This window comes from Tympanuchus pallidicinctus, unplaced genomic scaffold (genome assembly GCF_026119805.1).
Source record: "Tympanuchus pallidicinctus isolate F22 unplaced genomic scaffold, pur_lepc_1.0 scaffold6, whole genome shotgun sequence".
NCBI lineage: Eukaryota > Metazoa > Chordata > Aves > Galliformes > Phasianidae > Tympanuchus > Tympanuchus pallidicinctus.
The window spans coordinates 27,059,932-27,068,110 of record NW_026294780.1 but is presented as its reverse complement, the minus strand read 5'-3'; the positions used below and the strand labels follow the sequence as shown (position 1 = coordinate 27,068,110).

Here is an 8,179-nt window from a genome sequence, read left to right as displayed (position 1 = left end):
TGGACCTTATTCTCACTAATAAATAAAGACTTGTCAAGGAATTAAAAGTTGGGGGCAGCTTGGGTTGTAGCAACCACAAGATGGTGGAATTCAAGATCATGAGTGGAAAAAGCAAAGCAAAAAGTAGGATTGCTACCCTGGACTTTAGAAGATCCAACTTTGATGTCTTCCAGGACATACTTGGAGCCGTCCCAGGGAAGAGGCGATCCAAGAGTACCTAGGCAACACCGATGTTCATAAATACATGGGATCCAATGGGATGCATCTATGGGAGCTGAGGGAGCTGGCAGAGGTGACTGCTGAACTGCTCTCTATCATCTTTGAGAGGTCTTGGAGAATGGGGGAGACTGGAGGATAGCCAATGTGTCATGGTTTTATGATTTTTGGTCATCAGTATTCCACACCATAACATCATGTAATGCACTGGGGGTGGGGTTTGATATCTGCCGAATGTTCGTCCGTCGGAGAAGAACTACATTTCCCCAGGAGGCTTTGCGGTCAGCAAGGGGATATAACTCCATGCAAGGTCACCTGAGCCTTCTTCTTCGCCTGCGCTTCGCTGTCTGCGCTTCGCTATCTGCGCTTCGCCGCCTGCGCTTCGCCGCCTGCGTTTTGCCATCTGCACTTCGCCGTCTGTACTTCAGTCACTCAACTGGACTGCACTTCTCACCCCAGGATTGTGGTGAGGTCTATACAATTCAAACAGACTCTCTCTCTCTCTCTCTCTTTGTAGTTTACTAATACTATATTTAGTAAAATCATTTGTTCCACCTCAGATCAGTGCTGTTGTTTTTTCAAGTATTTTGGGGTCCCCTGCTTCCCCTTTCCCAGAGGTGCGGATCCGCAGATCCCTCCGCCCTGCTGGTCACGGAACTGGGCCGGACCAGCCCATAAACCGTTGACATTTTTGGTGGAGAATGCGGGCAGCAGTTGCTTTCTAGCTGTTTAGACTCTGCTCTCGGAGAGTTCCGTTGGTAAAGCTTATCTGTTTCACTGGTACTCTCTAAAAAACGTGACCTTGAAAACTCCAGGCGGACTGCCAGTATCGTAGGATATTTGTAAACTCAGAGCTTTACTATCTCGCCTCTGTAAAAAAAAAAAAAAAAAAAAAATGCTTTCTGTAGTGAAACTTACTTTTAAAGGGCTGCACGCTGCTGCCTCTTCTTTCCTAATGCTCAAAACATACTGGGCATTAATTAAGCTTGCCACCTTGCTCTATGGAGCAATCGGCATATACAATCAAATGAAAACATGGGTGGAAATATGGACCTGGCACGTTCGTACAATGTGGCTTACAATTCCGGAGACAGCTGCCAATTTTACAGGACTGGGATTTTTTAAGGTTTCCAGTCTCACCTTTCAGCCTGTAATGCAGTTTCTGAATGAACACCTAGTCGCATTACTAATCTCCCTGAATGTATTGCTCATCGTTTCGCTCAGTATTAGTATTTATTATATTTTGAGGATATCCTCCCCAAAACCAGAGAATACTGAGTGGCAGGGAGTGTGGAGAGGTCTGGGAAAGACTTTAGACAGATGGAAATCTTCAGTCTCATGGAACTTTACTCCAGAACACCTGAAAGACCCTGAGATTCTAAACAGCTATTTAAGGCAGGAATGTTGCGGTTTGGGCAGTTCTGAGGAGGCACATATGATTTGGGGCCTGGCTAATGCTTATCGGGCCTTATTCAATACTATCCTGGAGAGAGAAAGAGCTTCTGAAATTGAAAGGGAGAGCCTCAGGGAAAAAGTTCAAAATGAGCGAGAGAGTCTCCTGCTCCAGAGGAAAAACCTCCGATCTGAGAGAGATGCCCTCCGAATTGAAAGAGACTCCCTGCAGTCCAAACTCGACAATCTTAAATCTCAACAACACACCCTCCAATATGAGCTAGATACTGTCATAATCGAACGAAACAAGCTCCAAGCTGAACTGGAGGATGAGAGCATTGGAACCGACCAACTTGATCAACCACAAGAGGCACCACAATCGATGTCAGTTGCCCCTGTAAGAGGACGAAAAACAAAGCGAATCTCGACTCAGTTAGAAGAGAAGAAAGAGGAGGAAAGAGGTCCAGAGGAGTGGCTCCGAGGTCCAAGAGAAGCACCTCTGAGTCCAGGGGAGGGACCCTCAGTAAGACCACGGTCACCAACACCTACAAGGGCAAGAAGTCCTGGAAGAGCAAGAGGTGAGCAAGATATTGTTACTTTTGTGGATCGATCTCTGAAAATGAATGAAATTCGAAGTCTGAGAAAAGACTTCTCACGCCACCCAAATGAGCCTATTGCTACTTGGTTACTTCGATGCTGGGACAATGGGGCCAACAGTGTGTGGCTAGATAGTAGAGAAGCTCGCCAATTGGGTGGCATTGCTAGGGACTCCGCCATTGACAGAGGTATTAGTACATGCCAGAACCAGGCTTTCACCCTCTGGAAGAGGATGCTGTTAGCTGTAAGAGAAAGTTACCCCTTCAAAGACGATCTGATGCCCGAGAAGAAGAAATGGGCTGATATGGAGGAAGGCATCCGTTATTTGAGAGAATGTGCTGTGGTGGAAACACTACATAGCCCTGATTTCATTCCTGATGAGCCAAATCAAGAGCATGATCCTGAGAGGGCCAGGTGTACACCAAATATGTGGCGTACGTTCACGAAGACTGCACCAGAAAGGTACGCCAGTACATTGGCAGCTATGTATGGCAGAGGGGAAAGAAGACCCCTTATAAATGAATTGGTTAATAAGCTTCAAGACTTTGAGTTACATTTAAGCCCTCTACGAGCTTGTGTTTCAGCCATTGAAAAAGTAGCTGAAAAGCTGGACAGAATGGAAAACAAACAAGAAGATATAATAGATAAACTATCAATTGTGCCTGATGCCGATGAATACATGGTGGTCACAGATACATCTAATGAGGAACAGAATTCCCAAAACAGCCTACTTGAGGGGCTGATCAACTTGGTTTCCTCCCAGCCGGTGTCATCCAACATCTCAGCTATCAAAAGAAGACGTCCTCCTGCTCGAACAAGTGACAACAGTAAGACCACGTCACGTTTTGTCTTGTGGCATTACCTACGCGACCATGGAGAAGATATGAAGAAGTGGCATAAGCAACCCACTCCTGCACTTCAAGCACGGGTAAAAGAGCTACAAGACAAATCAGCCACCAAGGTGAACTTCTCCAGAAAGGTAATTGCTCCAGTTGCTGCAGACAACAGAGGTAACAAATAGAGGGGCCCTGCCCCCAGCCAGGGGGGGGAAAGGGATAATAGAGTTTATTGGACTGTGTGGATTAGATGGCCTGGTACATCAGAACCACAGAAATATAAGGCCCTAGTTGATACTGGTGCACAGTGCACTCTAATGCCCTCGAGTCACCAAGGGACAAAATCAATTTATATTCATGGGGTGACAGGAGGTTCCCAAGAACTGACTATGTTGGAGGCCGAAATCAGCCTCACTGGTGAAGACTGGCAAAAGCACCCTATTGTTACTGGCCCAGGGGCTCCATGTATACTTGGTATTGATTACCTCAAAAGGGGATATTTTAAGGATCCCAAAGGGTATCGATGGGCCTTTGGAATAGCTGCTGTAGACACAGAAGGTGCTAAGCAGTTATCTGCTTTGCCTGGCCTATCAGAAGATCCGTCTGTTGTGGGGTTGCTACGAGTAGAAGAGCAACAGGTACCGATAGCTACAAAAACAGTGCACAGACGGCAGTACCGCACCAACAGGGATTCCTTGCTCCCCATTCAGAAGTTAATTCATCAATTAGAGAACCAGGGAGTGATCAGCAAAACTCACTCGCCTTTTAACAGCCCCATATGGCCAGTGCGTAAAGCCAGTGGAGAATGGAGGCTGACGGTGGACTACCGTGGCCTGAATGAAGTCACACCCTCATGGAGTGCTGCTGTGCCAGATATGTTAGAACTCCAATACGAACTGGAGTCAAAAGCAGATAAGTGGTATGCCACCATTGACATTGCTAATGCCTTTTTCTCCATTCCTTTGGCCAAAGAATGTAGGCCACAGTTTGCTTTCACATGGAGGGGCATTCAGTATACCTGGAACCGTTTGCCCCAGGGGTGGAAACACAGCCCGACCATTTGCCATGGGTTGATCCAAGCTGCACTGGAACAGGGAGGTGCTCCTGAGCACCTGCAGTACATTGATGACATCATTGTGTGGGGCAACACAGCAAAGGAAGTTTTTGAGAAAGGAGAGCAAATAATCCAGATCCTTCTCCATGCTGGTTTTGCTATTAAGCGAAGCAAAGTGAAAGGACCTGCCCAGGAAATTCAGTTCCTAGGCATAAAGTGGCAAGATGGCCGTCGTCACATCCCAACAGATGTGATTGACAAAATCACTGCCATGTCTTCCCCCACTAATAAGAAAGAGACACAATCGTTTCTGGGCGTAGTGGGTTTTTGGAGAATGCATGTTCCAAACTACAGCCTCATTGTAAGCCCACTTTATCAGGTGACACGGAAGAAGAATGATTTTGTGTGGGGTCCTGAGCAGCAGCAGGCTTTTGAGCAGATTAAACAGGAGATAGCCCGTGCTGTGGCCCTGGGGCCAGTACGGATAGAACAGGATGTGAAGAACATCCTCTACACTGCTGCTGGAGAGAAAGGCCCCACTTGGAGTTTGTGGCAAAGAGCATCAGGAGAGACCCGAGGCCGACCCTTGGGATTCTGGAGTCGAGCCTACAGGGGGTCGGAGGAGGGCTACACTCCAACTGAGAAGGAGATCTTAGCTGCATATGAGGGGGTTCGGGCTGCTTCCGAAGTAGTCGGTACTGAAACACAGCTCCTTCTGGCACCTCGACTGCCAGTGTTGAACTGGATGTTCAAGGGAAAGGTTCCTTCCACCCATCATGCCACTGATGCCACTTGGAGTAAGTGGATTGCACTGATTACACAACGAGCACGGATAGGGAACCTCAGCCGTCCAGGAATCCTAGAGGTCATCATGGACTGGCCTGAAGGTAAAAAGTTTGGAACACCACCAGCAGAAGAAGTATCACGTGCTAAAGAAGCCCCACCATACAATGAACTACCAGAGAATGAAAAGAAATATGCCCTATTCACAGATGGATCGTGTCGTATTGTGGGAAAGCATCGATGATGGAAATCTGCTGTGTGGAGCCCCACACGACAAGTTGCAGAGGCCACTGAAGGGAAAGGAGAATCAAGCCAATTTGCAGAGGTAAAGGCTGTCCAACTGGCCTTAGATGTTGCTGAACGGGAGAGGTGGCCAATGCTCTATCTCTACACTGACTCATGGATGGTAGCAAATGCCTTATGGGGGTGGTTACAGCAGTGGGAGCAAAATAACTGGCAAAGAAAGGGCAAGCCTATTTGGGCTGCTGACCTATGGAAAGATATTGCTACCCGAACAAAAAATATGGTTATAAAGGTGCGTCATGTAGATGCTCATGTGCCCAAGAGTAGAGCTACAGAAGATCAGCGAAATAACCATCAGGTAGACCAAGCTGCCAGAATTGAGGTGGCTCAAATAGACCTGGACTGGCAGAACAAGGGTGAATTATTTCTAGCTCGGTGGGCCCATGAGACCTCAGGTCATCAAGGAAGAGACGCAACATACAAATGGGCCAGAGACCGAGGGGTGGACTTAACTATGGATGCCATTGTACAAATCATTCATGACTGTGATACATGCGCCACAATTAAACAAGCTAAGAGGATGAAACCTCTCTGGGAGGAAGGGCGATGGCAAAAGTACAAATATGGGGAGGCATGGCAGGTTGATTATATCACCTTGCCACGATCTCGCAATGGTAAGCATTATGTGCTCACCATGGTGGAGGCAACAACCGGGTGGCTTGAAACATATGCAGTACCCCATGCTACCGCCCGAAACACCATATTAGGTCTGGAGAGGCAAATCCTGTGGCGACATGGCACCCCAGAAAGGATTGAGTCAGATAATGGGACTCATTTTAAAAATTCACTTGTGGATACTTGGGCCAGAGAACATGGCATCGAGTGGATTTATCATATCCCCTATCATGCACCAGCCTCTGGTAAGATCGAACGCTACAACGGGTTGTTAAAAACCATGTTGAAAGCAATGGGTGGCGGAACATTTAAACACTGGGAGAAGCACTTGGCAGAAGCCACCTGGCTGGTTAACACCAGAGGATCAATCAGTCGAGATGGTCCTACCCAATCCAGCTCCCTACATATTGTAGAGGGAGATAAGGTCCCTGTAGTACATGTAAAGAACATGTTAGGAAAAGCAGTTTGGGTTTTTCCTCCTTCTGGGAAGGGCAAACCTCTTCGCGGAACTGTCTTTGCCCAGGGACCTGGGTCCACCTGGTGGGTGATGCAGAAAAACGGGGATGTTCAGTGTGTACCACAAGGGAATTTGATGTTGGGGAATGCAGTCTGTAATCCCATGTGTTAAGCATGATGTAGTGATGTAGAATAAGGGGTGGAATGTCATGGTTTTATGATTTTTGGTCATCAGTATTCCACACCATAACATCATGTAATGCACTGGGGGTGGGGTTTGATATCTGCCGAATGTTCATCCGTCGGAGAAGAACTACATTTCCCCAGGAGGCTTTGCGGTCAGCAAGGGGATATAACTCCATGCAAGGTCACCTGAGCCTTCTTCTTCGCCTGCGCTTCGCTGTCTGCGCTTCGCTGTCTGCGCTTCGCTATCTGCGCTTCGCCGCCTGCGCTTTGCCGCCTGCGTTTTGCCATCTGCACTTCGCCGTCTGTACTTCAGTCACTCAACTGGACTGCACTTCTCACCCCAGGATTGTGGTGAGGTCTATACAATTCAAACAGACTCTCTCTCTCTCTCTCTCTTTGTAGTTTACTAATACTATATTTAGTAAAATCATTTGTTCCACCTCAGATCAGTGCTGTTGTTTTTTCAAGTATTTTGGGGTCCCCTGCTTCCCCTTTCCCAGAGGTGCGGATCCGCAGATCCCTCCGCCCTGCTGGTCACGGAACTGGGCCGGACCAGCCCATAAACCGTTGACACCAATGTCACTATGGTCTTCAAAAAGGGCAAGAAGAAAGATCCAGGTAATTACAGGCCAGTCAGCCTCACCTCTGTCCCTGGAAAGGTGACAAGTGGAAGAAAAGGAGGTTATCAGGAGTAGTCAGCATGGGTTCACCAGGGCAAGTCATGCTTGACCAACATGGTAGCCTTCTATGATGTTGTCACTGGCTGGGTGGATGAGCAATGGTGGGAGGAGAGCAGTGGATGCAGTCTACCTTGATTTCAGCGAGGCATTTGATACTATCTCCCATGACATCCTTATAACAAAGCTGAGGAAGTGTGGGATAGATGGGTGGACAATGAGGTGGGTTGAGAACTGACTGACTGGCAGAGCACAGAGGGTCGTCGTTGGTGGTGCAGAGTCTGGTTGGAGACCTGTAACCAGTGGTGTTCCTCAGAGGTTGATGCTGGGCCCAGTCTTGTTCAACATCTTCATCAATGACCTTGATGAGGGGATAGTGGCCACCCTCAGCAAGTTTTCTGAAGTTGGGAGGATTGGCTGACATGCCTGAAGGCCATGCTGCCATTCAGCGAAACCTGGACAGGTTGGAGAGCTGGGCAGTAAGAAACCAGATGAGGTTTAACAAAAGCAAGTGTAGAGTCTTGCATCTAGGGAGGATTAATTGCATGCACCGGTACAGGTTGGGGGATGACCTGCTGGAGAGGAGCTCTGCGGAGAGGGACCTGGGTGTCCTGGTGGCCGACAGGTTGGCCATGAGCCAGCAGTGTGCCCTTGTGGCCAAGAGGGCCAGTGGCATTCTGGGGTGCATTAGAGAGAGCGTGGCCAGCAGGTGGAGGAAGGTGATCCTCCCCCTCTTCTCTGCCCTGGTAAATCCTCATCTGGAATACTGTGTCCAGTTCTGGACTCCCCAGTACAAAAAAGACAGGGATCTCCTGGAAAGAGTCCAGCAGAGGGCCACAAAGACGGTGAAGGGCCTCTCCTCTATGAAGAAAGACTAAAGTGAACTGGGTCTGTTTAGCCTTGAGAAAAAAAGACTGAGAGGGGACCTGATCCAAGTCTATAAATATCTAAGGTGTGGGGGGCAGAGTGGTGAGGCCAGATTCTTTTCAGCGGTGTGTGGAGACAGGACAAGGGGAAACGGCCAGAAACTGCAGCATAGGAAGTTCCGCACAGATGTGCGCAAG

General features: G+C 48.3%; 1 long non-coding RNA gene across 1 annotated transcript; it reads left to right on the top strand.

The window, feature by feature from the left end:
* The first annotated feature begins 633 nt into the window (after positions 1-633).
* On the top strand, positions 634-6,882 carry LOC128071608 (uncharacterized). The gene is made up of 2 exons (XR_008201902.1): positions 634-732; positions 6,814-6,882. It is a non-coding gene; the product is annotated as an uncharacterized LOC128071608 (long non-coding RNA).
* The last annotated feature ends 1,297 nt before the right edge of the window (positions 6,883-8,179 follow it).